The sequence below is a fragment of the Alligator sinensis genome, unplaced genomic scaffold, assembly GCF_000455745.1.
Source record: "Alligator sinensis unplaced genomic scaffold, ASM45574v1 scaffold777_1, whole genome shotgun sequence".
Classification (NCBI taxonomy): domain Eukaryota; kingdom Metazoa; phylum Chordata; order Crocodylia; family Alligatoridae; genus Alligator; species Alligator sinensis.
The window spans coordinates 838,130-852,477 of NW_005841882.1; the positions used below are offsets into that span (position 1 = coordinate 838,130).

General features: G+C 44.6%; 1 protein-coding gene across 3 annotated transcripts in view; it reads left to right on the plus strand.

The window, feature by feature from the left end:
- Window positions 1-14,348, plus strand: part of SPATA13 (spermatogenesis associated 13) — a 126,959-nt gene that overhangs the window by 8,266 nt on the left and 104,345 nt on the right. Inside the window, exon 2 of one of the 3 annotated variants that reach the window (XM_025196609.1) lies at window positions 2,172-2,290. The exons of the other annotated variants lie outside the window; for them this stretch is intronic. The gene's annotated coding sequence lies outside the window, so the exon portion shown is untranslated. The remainder of the gene's footprint in view (window positions 1-2,171; window positions 2,291-14,348) is intronic. 3 annotated transcript variants of the gene reach the window in all.

The window sequence follows — 14,348 nt, forward strand, 5'->3', positions numbered from 1 at the left end:
AAAACAAAAATACCCTGGACTCACTGGCTGAACCCTCCACACAGTGTGGGGCAGTGGGGGACAGTGGGGATCACCACCTGCTGGGCAGGAGCCGGTGAGTCCCGGGGTTTTTTTTTTAAAGAGCTGGGAGCTAGGGTAGGTAGGCCAGCCACGGGTGGTGGACTGGAAGAATGGGCAGGGGTTGGGGGGCTCATGGCAGAGCCCCCCATGTGGCGTGGGGCAGTGAGGATTGCCCCCCACCGGGCAGGCGCTGGTGAGTGGGGGCTTTTTTATTCTAAAGAGCGGGGATTGAGATCTCCCATTGAGAGCAGGTGGGGGATGGGGCCAGTATGATTCAGAGATTTGGCCGATTCGGCAGCAGCTGAATCTCTAAATCAGATTCGGATGATTAGATCTGGGACAGTGATTCGAATCACCGAATCAAATCACTGTCCCCTGAATCAGCTGAATCTGAAGCGAGTGGTAGCTGCTTCGCACAGGGCTAATAAGCACCAGTACAGAATAAAAACCATTTTCATTACCACTATTTCCCTGAATACAAGAGCAACCATATGTTGCAGTATGAGGATGGTAAAATGGAAGACATTTTAAGCCCTGTGTCCTATGCCACAGACTTCTATTTCTACCTGCACAGTACAGCTCTGCCAGAAATCAATATTTAGGTTCTCTGTTTCTATACATTCAACTTGCCATTTCTAACCAGAAGGATGCTGGATATTAGCAGGTGAGTTGGTTTGAAGTTGGTGGCTTTAAGGTACTACTACCCATTGTTCTGTCAGGGCTGAGGCCTGTGATTCCATTTTTGATCAATACCTAGGTGGGAGACATCTCAAGCAGTTCTTTCCAGCTGAGTATTTGTTTCAATATCAGTCCTTAAGGGACCAGGGAGTTTGGGTGACTATAATGAATGTATCTGACATCCCATCTGTTGTAGAACTGCCCCTGCAGGTGTGCATGTAGCAGCTTGAGAATCCTGAATAGAGTTACATAAGAACATAAGACATGTCATACTGGGTTAAATCAATGGTCCATCTAGCCCTTGTATTTTTTCTCTGACAGTGGCAGAAGTGGATGGTATACAGAGAGAGCACCAAACTTGATATCTCTAGAGCGATCTGTCCTCTATTCAGTACCTTCCCTGGCATTCACCATTTATTGGGTTAAAGATGCCAGAGGAAGCATCTCCAACCATTCAGCAGGCATTGTTTAATAGGCATTAATAGATCCATCATCCATTAATTTATCTAATCCCTTTTTGAACTTGGCTATGCTATCTGCCTCCACCACCTTCTCTGGCAATGAATTCCACAAGTTAACTATGTATTGCTTTAAAAAGTACTTTCCCTTGTTGGTTTTAAACCTGTCACCTACTAATTTCAGGTGGTGCCCCTTAGTTCTAATATTCTGAAACTTGGTGAACAACAGTTCCTTGTTCACTTGGTCCATACCCTTCATGATTTTATAGACTTCTGTTCTATCCCTTCTCAGCCATCTTTCCAAACTGAAGAATCCTAGCCTTTTTTTGGTCTTTCCTGGTATGGCAACTGCTCATTTGGTTGCCCTTCTCTGTTCTTTTTCTAATTCTACTACATCATTTTTTAGATGTAAGGACCATAACTGGACACAGTATTCAAGATGTAGATGCATTAAAGATTTTTATTGGCTTTTTGGTCACCACTGTACATTGAGATAATGTTTTTAAAGAACTACCTACAGTGATGCCAAGGTCTCTTTCTTGAGTCGTAACAGCTAGTTCAGAATCCAGCATTGTGTACATATCACTGAGGCTATTTTTCCCAGGTGTATTATCTTGTGCTTGTTGACATTGAGTTCCATGGGATTTAGTGTATTAATTGCTCTGATACTACTCAGAATCAAATTCCTTTCCCTTACACTACTTTGAGATCATGTTGATACAGTTCAGACATAGTTGTGCAAAACTGTGTGGCTGGACTCCAAACCAGATTGCAAAGCCAAAATTCTTCCACCTTATGCTGACAGATGATACTATCAAACAACATCTACCACACGTGATTTGCAGTTTTAACTTTTTTCTGCTCCTTGTTGTAGAATAGAATTATTACAATCTTCATTTAATTGCAAGAGAGCTCATGATACAATCCCCTGTCCCTTCTTATAGGGTGCAGATTTACATTCTTTTTTCCTTCTAGAATGAATATTCCCCTAGAGCCAAATTATCACCTCTGATATGAGGACAAGACTCCTTTGATGTCAAGCCAGGAGGAGGTGTGCGAGTCTAAAAACAGAGTATGGGGCCTTCAAATAAGAGGTATCATGTTAGGTGACTGATATTTTGTTATCTGTTGGAGAATTGTATGTGCATCCAAGATCAGAATTTAGCTCTATCATGTTATCATAGCCTTCCCTGAAACAAGAAGTGAGACTCAGGTGATTTCTCATTAATGCAGCGGACTAACATTCTCTCTGCAGGTCATTTGCAGTTTCTGCCCTTTTCTACAATAAGCACATGAGTATGAAGAGCACATGCATACAAGCTACATTTAATGTATTGGTAGGCTGACCATATTTCCCCTCTCAGAAAACAAAACTCCCTCCCCCTACTCCCCATCACATTCCTCTATCTCCAAACTCTGTTCTCAGGTGAGGTGCCGAGCATGAAACAGTCCTGTTTTCCCTGGGACAGTCCTGTTTGAAATACCTGTTCCAGGCATCCCACTATAAACAGGGCAAAAACAGTCATCCATGATGAGATGAGTGGCTCTGTGGATGCAGGGAGACAAGTGGATGTGATATACTTTGACTTTAGGAAGACTTTTGATATAGTCTCCCACAACATTCTCACAAACTAAGGAAATATGGGTTGGATAAATGGTCTGTAAGGTAGATAGAAAACTGGCTGGACTGTCAGGCTCAAAGGGTAGTAATCAATGGCTCCATATCTACTTGTGAGCCAGTATCAAGTGGAGTGCCCCAGGGGTCAGTTCTGGGGCCAGTTTTGTTCAATGTCTTCATCAGTTATCTGGAAGATGGGATGGAGTGCACCTTCAGCAAGTTTGCAGATGACACCAAGCTGGGGGTGTAGGATGGGCGGCCGGGATGGGGCCATGGACCAGTGCAAGTGGCATCCAGGAGCAAGACAGGTGCGCAGTGCTGGGGAGACCTTGAGATCTTGGGGTGGTGACGGCGCGGAGCCAGGGCCTGGAGCAGAGCCCTAGTTCTGCAGGCAGGCACATGTAGGCAGTGAATCATGGCTCTGCCCCAGCCCCACACTATCACTACTCAAAGATCCTGGGGTCTTCATGAAGACCAGCAGGGAGCTGTGTGGGGAGCTGGGGCCCAGGCCAGGATTTTGGGCCAGTGACAATATGGGGCTGGGGCAGAGCTGTGATCTACTCGCTTCATGCCCCTGCCACCAGAACCCATGCCAATTGAAGAGTCATAAGGCAGCAGATCACAGCTCTGCCCTGGGCCCCAGCCCTGTGCAGTCACTGCTACAACCCTGGCCTGTAAATCTAACCTCACCCACTGGGTGAGGTTGTCCTGCTCCTGAACACTGTTTCCTGCCCACCTGCAGTCCTACCCCACATAAGGAGTGTTGGTGAGTTGTTGCATGGCAAAGGGGGATGTTGATCCAGCCCATGAGAGCTCAGCAAAACTCCCCGTGTGGTCCATGGGCCCAAATAATTGCTCACCACTGATGTCATCTGAATAGCAAAGACTTGAACAGCAACAGGAACCATGATATGCATGGGCCAATCTAGAATTTTGAAAAGTTGGGGTTCAGATGGTAAGATGCATCATCACATATGAAACAACACATTTTTCTCCAGCTAAAAAGAAACTAAAAGCTTTATTCATAGGCTAGGGGCTAGGGCTGGATTATTCAGTGTAAGGTTGAAGGGAAAATAAATATAACTTTATTGGTATGAGTGAAAAAAAATACGCAGGGCTGTGAAACAGGAGCTTCCTTCCCAGGAGCAGCTCACAGACAACAAATGTGCAGAACAAAGGCTAGTTTGATTGTTGGAACAGGATGAGCATTAAGAGAGGGTTGTTAACACCTGTGGAATGAAGAGTTTAGAACAGTTTGGGTAGATTATGGGCCATGAAGTCAATTCACTTCCTCAGCGCTGTCCTTTAGGCATTCTGCTGCCACTGCCAAGCAGCTGGTTTTAAACTTTGGATGAACCAGGAATCAAAGGCAGGTGCAAGTGCACCTGTGCATGGTCCTCTTCCCCCACTCCACCCGATCCTCCTGTGGAACCATGATATAATGAGTCTGTGGAGTAGCAGATTCAAACTGTTCTCTGCTAGTTACAAAGTGATTCTCTTTCTTTAATCAAATTACCCTGAACTCTGCACAGCTGAATCAGCAGACAAAGAGTCTTAAACTATTGCACAAACACAAACTTTCAGATTTACAAGGCAGTATATTTAAAGCTTAACCAAGACCACTAAAATCCCAACAGTATAAAACAAGTAGCCTGAATTGCACAATTTGAGCTATTAAAATACTATTTAGTCTTCTGGGTCCAAGTTAGATTAAACAAAATACCTGACACAAGCTGATGGTTTAATTTAAGTCAAGCAAAAAAAATTACACATTGTTTTTTTTATCTGCTGATTCAGATATTTATTTGTAGCTGTAAGAGGTTTATTGCATTAGATGATGCAGCTGTACCTTCCTATAACAGTTATTGAAAGAGTCCAGCATAAAATGGAAGGAGAAGATTGCAGTATTTCTTTTACAAAATCCCACTTTTGAAAACCATAATTGTTACAGATATGGAGTTGTTATGCACTAATCTAATAATTCTAATAATTTTATGAATAATTTTAGGAGCTGCTTTGTAATAATCTAAGGATGCTGAGATGAAGTAATATTACACATATGGTTTGTGACTTGAACAGTAAAATTAGTGCACAGTGGCTTGTAAAATTTTCCTGAATGAATGTACTGACTGCGGCTGATAGGTTGCTATTGAAAAAAGCCAAAAGGTAAACATTGGCTGCCGAGTTAAAAACATTCCATCATGTACTTGAAAGGCAATGGGTAAAACAATTAGCTTTGAGGACCATGTCTCCTCCAAAGATACAAGCCTTGTTTTGCAAGGCTGGGAGCCCAAAGATCAAAAGAACACTAAACAGTTCAAAAGCCCATCTCTGCAAAGAAGGTTGCTGATGAATTGTCAGATGCTCTCCCTGGGGACAGGTTGAGATTGGATATGTGAAAGTATAGCCTCTTCCCCAGGCCAGGGAACCGTAAGCCTCAAGGAGAGGCAAATATGCATGCATGTTTTCTTGTTGCTTTAAGATCTGTTTTCTTTATAATGCTTTTGATCTAAATAAATACTAGTTTGCTTTAAGAAGATTATTAGTCTGTAGAGAATACCAGAGGGAACAGAACTGCAGGTGTGAAGGTTAAGGCAGGCTTGCTGAGGTAATTCCAGGGGGGACTAGAGTCCAGAAGCTGTCTAGAAGCAGAAGGACTGCACAATTCTACCTCACAACAAGGCCTTCCTGGTGTTTACTCTTTGTGTAGTTATATAGAGCAACCATGTCCTCCCTTTTCAGCCTTCATTTTGCTAAACTAACCAAGTCAAGCTCTTATAGTCTCCTTTCCTAAGGTAGGCTCTCCATCCCAGACTGTCAAGGTAAGCCCTTCTCTGCACCTGTTCCAGTTTAAATTTATTTTTCTACAACATGATTAACCAAAATGGTATAGAGCATTCCTTATGAGGTACCACCAATTCCTGGAATATTAATACTTCCCTCTCATTCCTGAACATATCTCTTCTTATACATCCAAGGATCACATTTGCCATTTTCATGGTCACATCACAGCAACAGCTCACAATCGTCCCATGACTGACATCCAAGCTTTTTTCCCTCCTCTATCATTTCCAATTAATGAGCCCCCAACTTGGAGCAGGAATTATTAGTTTTTAGGGATATGATCTTACATGTTTCATTCTTCTAGCCCACTTCATTTCTACTGCTTCAATCTTCAAGGATATTCAGTTCTTCATTTAGGATACTGTAATTCTTTTCCATATTGATAAAGCCTCCTAACTTTTTTCCATCTGCGTTTGTATTAGTAAGTGCCTGCCTTTTGTGGACAAGTTAATAATGAAAATGTTAAAAAAGGATTTCTAACCTCCCTTTTACTGAATAGTTCTCCTTTCAGCACAACCTGCTGTCTCTCTTTTGGCTAGTTCCTTACACCTCTTATAATTTGTGCACTGATCCCCATTTTCCAGTCATCCAGGGGCGTCCCCAGTTTAATAGATTTCTTAACATTCCTTGCTAATGGACTCATGGTTGTGTATGTCAGTTCTTTCAATACTAAACACAGTTCCAAGATGTAGGCTTTAGGCATTATCATTGTTTTTAGTTTGCTGCCACTGATTTTAAGTCTATGATCCTTCACAAGTAATTCCATGATATCAGTATGACTGCCTGAGTAGAAAAGAACATGAACCAGGCTCCGGATTTGTACCAATAAAATGCAAAAGTTATATCAGTATTGTGTTATAACATGACCCACCAATGCTTCAAATATTTCCCTTTGGAAATATAGCTGTGCTAGTAGAATATTACTAACAAACCCTATTGTATAAGAGTTGCTTGTCCTACAGTGATATAAGGAAGGTTAGATTTGCACCTTATACACTAACCAAAACGTGTGTGTTTGTGTGTGTAATATAATTGTAGGGGTTTAGGTTGTAGCCGTGTTGGTCTAAGGATATAGGCAGACAAGGTTCCTTGGGTGAATTTGATATCTTTTATTAGACCAACCCAAATGGTTGGAGAATAGTTATTAAGCAAGCTTTCGGGTTCAAAAACCCTTCGTCAGGCTCAGGAAGCTGCAGCAGTTGGTGTGTGCTCTTCCTGGATGGAATGAAAAGTAAAGAAGCCAGGGGCGGGGCTGGGCTGGGGAGTCAGTTGCCAGGCAGATTATAATGTATCAAAACTCCAATGTCTATGTTTAGTCCCTGATCTCTAGTATCCAGCAGGTTGATGAAACGAGCCTATGAGCTCCATTTCATCAACCTGCTGGATACTAGAGATCAGGGACTAAACATAGACATTGGATTTTGCAGCTTCCTGAGCCTGACGAAGGGTTTTTGAACCCGAAAGCTTGCTTAATAACTATTCTCCAACCATTTGGGTTGGTCTAATAAAAGATATCAAATTCACCCAAGGAACCTTGTCTGCCTCTAATATAATTGTACACACACACATATACACTTTATTTACTTGAATCCAAAACGAGGTTTTTCTCCATCTAACAGCAGCTTGCAGCTCTGACTTTGGCCACAACCCAGACTCTGACTTGAGTTGGAGCTGCAGTTGCTGCCCACCTCTCTTCCCCCATCACCTCCACTAGACCTCCGCCTCTGCCCCCTCCACCCCTTTCCACTATCTCTGTCATCTCTGCTGCCTACTGCCTCCTCCCCATCCCCCCACCACCACTACTTACCCTTTGGCTCTAGCCCTGGGACATAGAGTACATGGTTGCTCTGGATCCCACCTAGCTATGCAGCAGTGGCAGCATCTCCAGCCTTGGCTCCATGGAGGTTAAATCACTGGATGGAATAACATGGACTGTAACATCTGGGCTAAGTACAGGCAGTCAAAAAGCTCAAAGCTGAATTGATTCAGTCTTTGCAAATTAGTCTAGGCTGCAAAGATTGAACCAATAAGCAAATGAACAGACATTCACTTTTGATTCAGGAAATCCAGCCACATGCCTGTAGTTGCTCAAGTCAGAAGCCAGGAGGTGCTAGAGCACAGCTCTCTGGCACATAGCCAGCATAGGCAGTGTGTTCACTTCCTCTTCCTGCTGCCCGCAAGCCCTCTGAGATTTGCAGTACAGACTCACAAAAGCAGAATTCTGCAGGGTTCCTCATCACTTCCTCTTCCTGCTTCCAGGTGCCTCTGGGATTTGCAATCCACAGCCACATCTAGCACTAAGTAAGCAGGGCAGGACAGCTCCATGCTCAGGGGAAAGGAGTTTAACACCCCTCCCTGGCTCCAGACCCCAGCAGGGGTTTGGCAGAGGTAGGGGAGGGGGAGCAGTGAGCCAGCCAGTGAGGCCAGCGAGCCAGCCCTCAGTGCTTCAGCTACAGAGCAGAGGGGTGGGGCCAGTCCTGCTCTCTGGAGCAGACAGCCCAGCCCAGCCCAGGGCTGGAAAGCATGCTGGGATGCTGAGGGATTCTGATTTAACTTGAACCAGGAAGGGGCCTGGGACAGAAGTTTCATAAACTGGTTTGAACCAAATCTGTTAAGTCTGATACTACATTCAACTAGGTTTATCTTATACCCGTTTCTGCCATTTTGAAAATGTTTTATGTGCACTGAACTGGTTTATGTGTAACTTCTGTCCCTAGTCCTGAGGTTCATTCACTTGCCACTCTACCAATGCCATATACACCATCACCTGCTCACAGTGCCCCTCTGTTGTCTACATTGGACAGATGGAATGAACCTTATGTGAAAGAATGAATGAAGACTGATATGATATCTACAGAAAGACACGCAGACCTGTGGCAGAACACTTCAACTGCCCTGGACACTACATTACTGACCTGAGAGTGGCTTTTCTTAGGCAGCAAACCTTTAAAAACCTATTTGAATGGGAAATTCAAGAACAAGAAATCATCTACAGACTGGACTGTTAAGCATGATTTAAACACGGATTATGGATTTTTATCCCATTACCTGGATTAGTTTCTGTGATGCCTTTGTTCCTATGGGTTTATTGCTTGTTTGTTTGCCTCTCCTAGCACATCCTCCTCCCCCTCCTCCCTGTTCCTCCTTTCTGCCTTTTGTATTCAAATTTCTCTCTCCTTATACACTGCTTTGTGCATTTCCTTTTACAGCATATATGTATGACTGTGTGTGTATATATATGATATTTATTTTAGAAGAGTGTGTATGTGTGTGTGTTAGAAGAATGTGTGTGTGTGAGTGTGCAGTATATACACACACATACATATACATTCTTCTAAAACAAATATCAAGTTCCAGGATTGTCTCTGGTAGAGGCATAGCTGAGCAGGTCTGTGCCTGCGACAGGTGCCAACACAGGGGGCAGCGCCAGCTCCTGCTGTGCTGATTGCAGCAGTCCAGCATGCATACACACACACACACACATAAATAAAGTGTCTGTACATATGCACTTTGGTTAGTCTATAAGGTACAAATCTACCTTGCTTCTACTTGACTTCAAACTAACACAGCTAACTATGTCTCTCTACACAGTGGTATGCCAGTTTCAAGTGGGCATGGGTGCTAATGAGATGCAGATTTGAACAGATGGCCTATGGAATACAAAGCCCCTGGCAGACGTGCAAGTAAAGGCACAAGAAGATATGGCACGCAGTCCCTACAATCATGCTTCCTGCCACGCACACATGCATTGCAAGAGGCATGATTGTGGGATTGAGCATCAGATCCCATCACACTTTATTGCTGGTACAGGGGGAGCCTAGGATCATGATCCTGAGCTCCTGCTGCATTGACAGATAACAAGCTCCTGGGGCTGGGAGCCCCATCAGCTGATCCAGGTTCCCAGCTGAAGGAGTGTATAGTGCACCCCTGTGGCTGAAAACTGGGACCAGTTGACAGGGCTCCCAGGCACGGGAGCACACAGTGTGCCCTTGCGGCTGGGAGCCTCATCAGCTAATGGCTCCCAGCCACAGGGGGTGCATGGTAAATCATGGTTAACTGGTTAATCATGTCTTAAGTGTAATGTGTGTCGGGCTCAAAAAAATCACTTATCTGCATGAAGATATACCTAATGGTAAGCAGCAGCAGTTTAGAAAGAAAAATGTGCATCACTAAGAGGAATTACATTTCTTGATTACTAAAGGTATTATGCCATCTACGAATCCCTGTATCTCTCCTCCATCTATGTTCCCCTGCTGGGAAATCAAAGAGGAAGGAAATGTTTACACACCTTGTTAACTAAAGACAATAAGATTCTATGAATTCAGCCATGTCAGTCATGTCTCCCTCGTGAAAATTCAAGCCACAAATTAATCTACTTCCCTAACACATTCACTGACAGGTTCAGTAGTGAACCTTCGATCGGGAGAATGAGTGCATTTTGAAGTACACTTTACTCTGAGGAAAATGAGACTATTGTGAACTGAGGCAAATCAATCTTGTATAGAAAGCACTAAACTGAAAAACTTGTTGATTTCTTGACCTTTGGCTCTCAGAAAGCTACCTACAGAAGACTAGTTTTTACATCCTATCCAAGATGGAAAAAAATAGAGGCAAGATCATGCCTTTGAGCCCTATCTGTATTCACATGGTAGAATAAGAAGGACCCGCAGTAAAGCAGGGGAATCATGACAGCCAATATCTTGCTTGTGTAAAGGGTTGTCAATATGTACTCAAAAGATCCCAGATAGAGGCCCATGTTTACCACTACAGAGAAAGCCAGCCCCCCCACCACATACACTGTCCATATCTGATCATGGGGTAAAATTCCTGCCTGAACCCAAGTACAGCAATATAGTGACAGATGATATGGAAAAGGTTGAAGTACTCAATGCCTTTTTTACCTCAGTCTTCACAGGCAGGGTCTGCTTGCATATTACTGTACCTGGCAGCACAGTTTGCAGAAGAGGTAGGCAGCCAACAGTTGCAAAAGAACAGTTTAGGAAGTATTTGGAAAAGCTGGATGTGTACAAGTCCATGGGGTCAGATGCATGTACCCAAGGGTGCTGAAGGAGTTGGCTGATGTTACTGGAAGAGCTGCTGGTCATTATCTCTGAAAAGTCACGGGCTAGGGACAGAAATTACACATAAACCAGTATAAGTAATCGGACACTGGTTCAAATCTGTAACACAACAGAAATTCAGTGCACATAAAACATTTTCAAAATGGCCAAAAGCAGTTTAAGATAGCCCTGGATGGATGTAATATTAGACTTAACTGATTTAGGTTAAGTCAGTTTATTGAACTTTTGTCCCAGATCCCTCCAGATTCAATTTAACTCACAGTCTCCCAGAATCCCAGGATGCTTTGCACCTCCCCTCAGAAACCCTCCCATCCCACAGGGTGGGCAGGCTAGCCTTGGCCTAAGCTGTCTGGAGAGACATGCTCTAGCACCCCCTGGCTTTTGGCCTGGGCCCCTGCAGGCTTGTGGCTGCATTTCCAGAATCAAAAGTAAATGTCTGTTTACTTGCTTATCAGTTTAATCTACACATTTTAGACTAACATATGAAGACTGAATCGATTCAGCCTCAAGCTTTTGGACTGCCTGTACTTAGCCATGGTGATCAGGAGAGGTCCGAGGTGATTGGAAATAAGCAAATGTACTGTTTATATTTAAGAAAGGGAAGGAGGAGTATCCAGGGAACTAGAGACCAGTCAGCCTCACCTCAGTCCCTGGAAAAATCATGGAGCAAGTCCTCAAGGAATCCATTTCTAAGTACTTGGAGAAGGAATAGGTGATTAGGAACAGTAAGCATGGTTTCACCAAGGGCAAGTCATGCCTGACCAACCTGATTGCAATCTGTGATGGGATGACTAGTTCTGCGGATGCACGGAGAGCAATGGATTTGATATACCTTGTGACTTTAGCAAGGCTTTTTGTTGGGGATTCTCCAACCACATTCTGGCAAGCAAGCTAAGGAAGTATGGGTTGCATGAATAGACTGTAAGTGGATAAAAAAATGGCTCGGTTGTCAGGCTCAACGGGTAGTCATTGATAGCTGAATGTCTAGTTGGCAGCTGGTATCATGTGGAGTGACCCAAGGGGTCAGTCCTGGGGCAGGTTTTGTTCAATATTTTCATCAACTATCTGGAAGATGAGATTGAGTGCACCCTCTGCAAGTCTGCAGATGACACTGAGCTAGGTGGGAGAATAGATACTCTGGAGGATAGGGCTAAGGTTCAGAGAGACCTCAACAAACTGGAGGATTTAACCAAAAGAAGTCTCATAAAAGAGGTTCAATAAGGACAATTGCAAAGTGCTGCACTTAGGATGGAACAATCCCATGAACGGACAGAGGCTGGGGATCAACCGGCTAAGCAGCAGCTTTGCAGAAAAGGACCTGGGATTACAGTGGACAATATGCTGAATATGAGCCAACAGTGTGCCCTTGTTGCAAAGAAGGCTAACAGCATACTGGGATGCATTAGTAGATGCATTGCCAGCAGATTGAGGGAAGGGATTATTCCTCTCTATTTGGCACTGGTAGGGCCATATCTGGAGTACTGTGTCCGGTTTTGGGCCCCCTACTACAGGAAAGAAGCAGACAAAATGGAGAGAGTGCAGCAGAAATGGCTAGGGGGCTGGGGCACATGACTTCTGAGGAGAGGTTGAGGGAATGGGGTTTATTTAGTCTGGAGAAGAGAAGACTAAGGTGGGGTTTAATAGCAGCCTTCAACTAGCTGAAGGGTGGTTACAAAGAGGATGGGGCTAGATAGACTGTTCTCAGTGGTGACAGATGCCAGAACAAGGAGTAATGGTCTCAAATTGCATCAAGGGAAGTTTAGGTTAGATATTAGGGAAAAAAATTACTAGAAGGTTAATAAATCACTGGAACAGGTTTCCAGAGAGGTGGTGGAATCTCCATCCTTCGAGGTTTTTAAGACCCGACTAGACAAAGCCTTGGCCGGGATGATCGAATTGGGGCTAGTCTAGTTGGAGCTGGGGCTGGGGCTGGGGCTCAGCAAGGGATTGTTCTAGATGACCTCCTGAGGTCCCTTCCAAACCTAATTTTCTATGATTCTATAAATCGGTCTGAGCCCAAATCGCAGGGCTTGGGGCAACCCAGTCAAAATCTGCAGCCCTGACTGCAGCCAACACCCAGTGCCTCCGAGGAAAGTTTAACCCCCGCCCCACAAAAAAAAAAAAAAAAGAAAAAGAAAAAAAGCCTGACACTAGCAGAAAGGGGGAATGGGTGCAGAATTGCCTCCCAGCCCCATATGTGGGCATGGGTGCAGAATTGCCTCCCAGCCCCATATGGCAACCAGCAAAGCCCAATACCTTGGGAAATACCCATAGTAGATCTATACCTAGATCATCCCTGACCAGTGGCTATCCAACAACTTTGTGGCTAGGTAGTACAGAGGGGGGGGGACCTCCAGAGATCCCAGGGTCAAAAAAACAACATGCCTTAAAAAAGCAGGGAGGCACACATAGTGGCAGTGTGTGCTAGAGCCTGACCTGACGGAGCCAAGCTCTGGCTGCTGGCCAGGCTCCAAGCTGCAGGGGCGCCACAGCTGCATCTCCCCAAGACCCTTAGACCCCAGGTAAGGCTGCTGGGGCTGGCACAGTTGCTGGCCCTAGCCTTCATTATCCCACCTGGGGTAACCTGCCCCGCACCAGAGGTCACGAGGCATGGCATTCCCTGGCAACAAGCAGCAGCAGCACAAGCTATGCTGCTGCTTCTTGTCTCTGGGGAAACAAATGTCTGCACTCATCTGGACGCAGTCCAAGGGTGTAACTGAGGGAGGGTGACTGGGGCAGCAGGCGGGGCACACAAAAACAACTTCCATTGCAGACAGTGACAGTTGGCATGGCAGGAACCGGTGCTGCCCCCTGCATTGATGGTTGTCCCAGGAGCAGACCTGTCCTGCTACACCTCTGCTAGACACAGTCCAGACATTTGATATTTGTTTTAGAGGAAGAGGCAAGTAAGAAAAAAAAATCTCACTCATCTTATACCTGTGATTTTCTTTCTGTACTTTCATGTTGTACTGAGGAATGCAGATTCCTAATTTGGCAGAGGGAAAACATGCATGTCTTGAAGGAATTATGGACTTTTTACAGTGATCACTACCTTTGCTTACATCAGTGAGGTCCTGAGCAGTCTCTAATTCAAGGAAATTTGGTGTTCACCATCTGGTAGGGATGAATCATAAGGGTCCAGTCCTGTGCAACTAAAATCAATGGTGTCTGTCTCCATTGTGCTAGTGTGAGCAGGAATCAAGTTTAGCAACTTCATATTGCCTAGCTGATGTGGTATCAGCAAAGGACTCCTCTCTGACAAAACTGGGGAGGCCAAAGTTAGCAGAGCTGGTAGAGCAAGCAGGGATGCAAAATGAAATCCCAAAGAGGACATCAGGGTCCTTACCTTTCTTGGTGGAAATAGAAACTTTGTAGAAATTACAGCTTGGCCTTCTAATGCAATAGGCCAATGTTTCTCAGACTTTTGGATAACTGGAATATGCTTCACTCTTACACCCAAAGAGGGCAGTGGGGAAAAGAGGTGGCTGCAAGAACACGGTTTGCATATGTCTGGGCCCAGCACAGCTTCTCAGAGGCTGAAAGTTGCACATACACTGTAGCTGGGGAGCAGTGGGCTGGGAGAAAGTTAGTAGCATGGGAGTAGGGAAA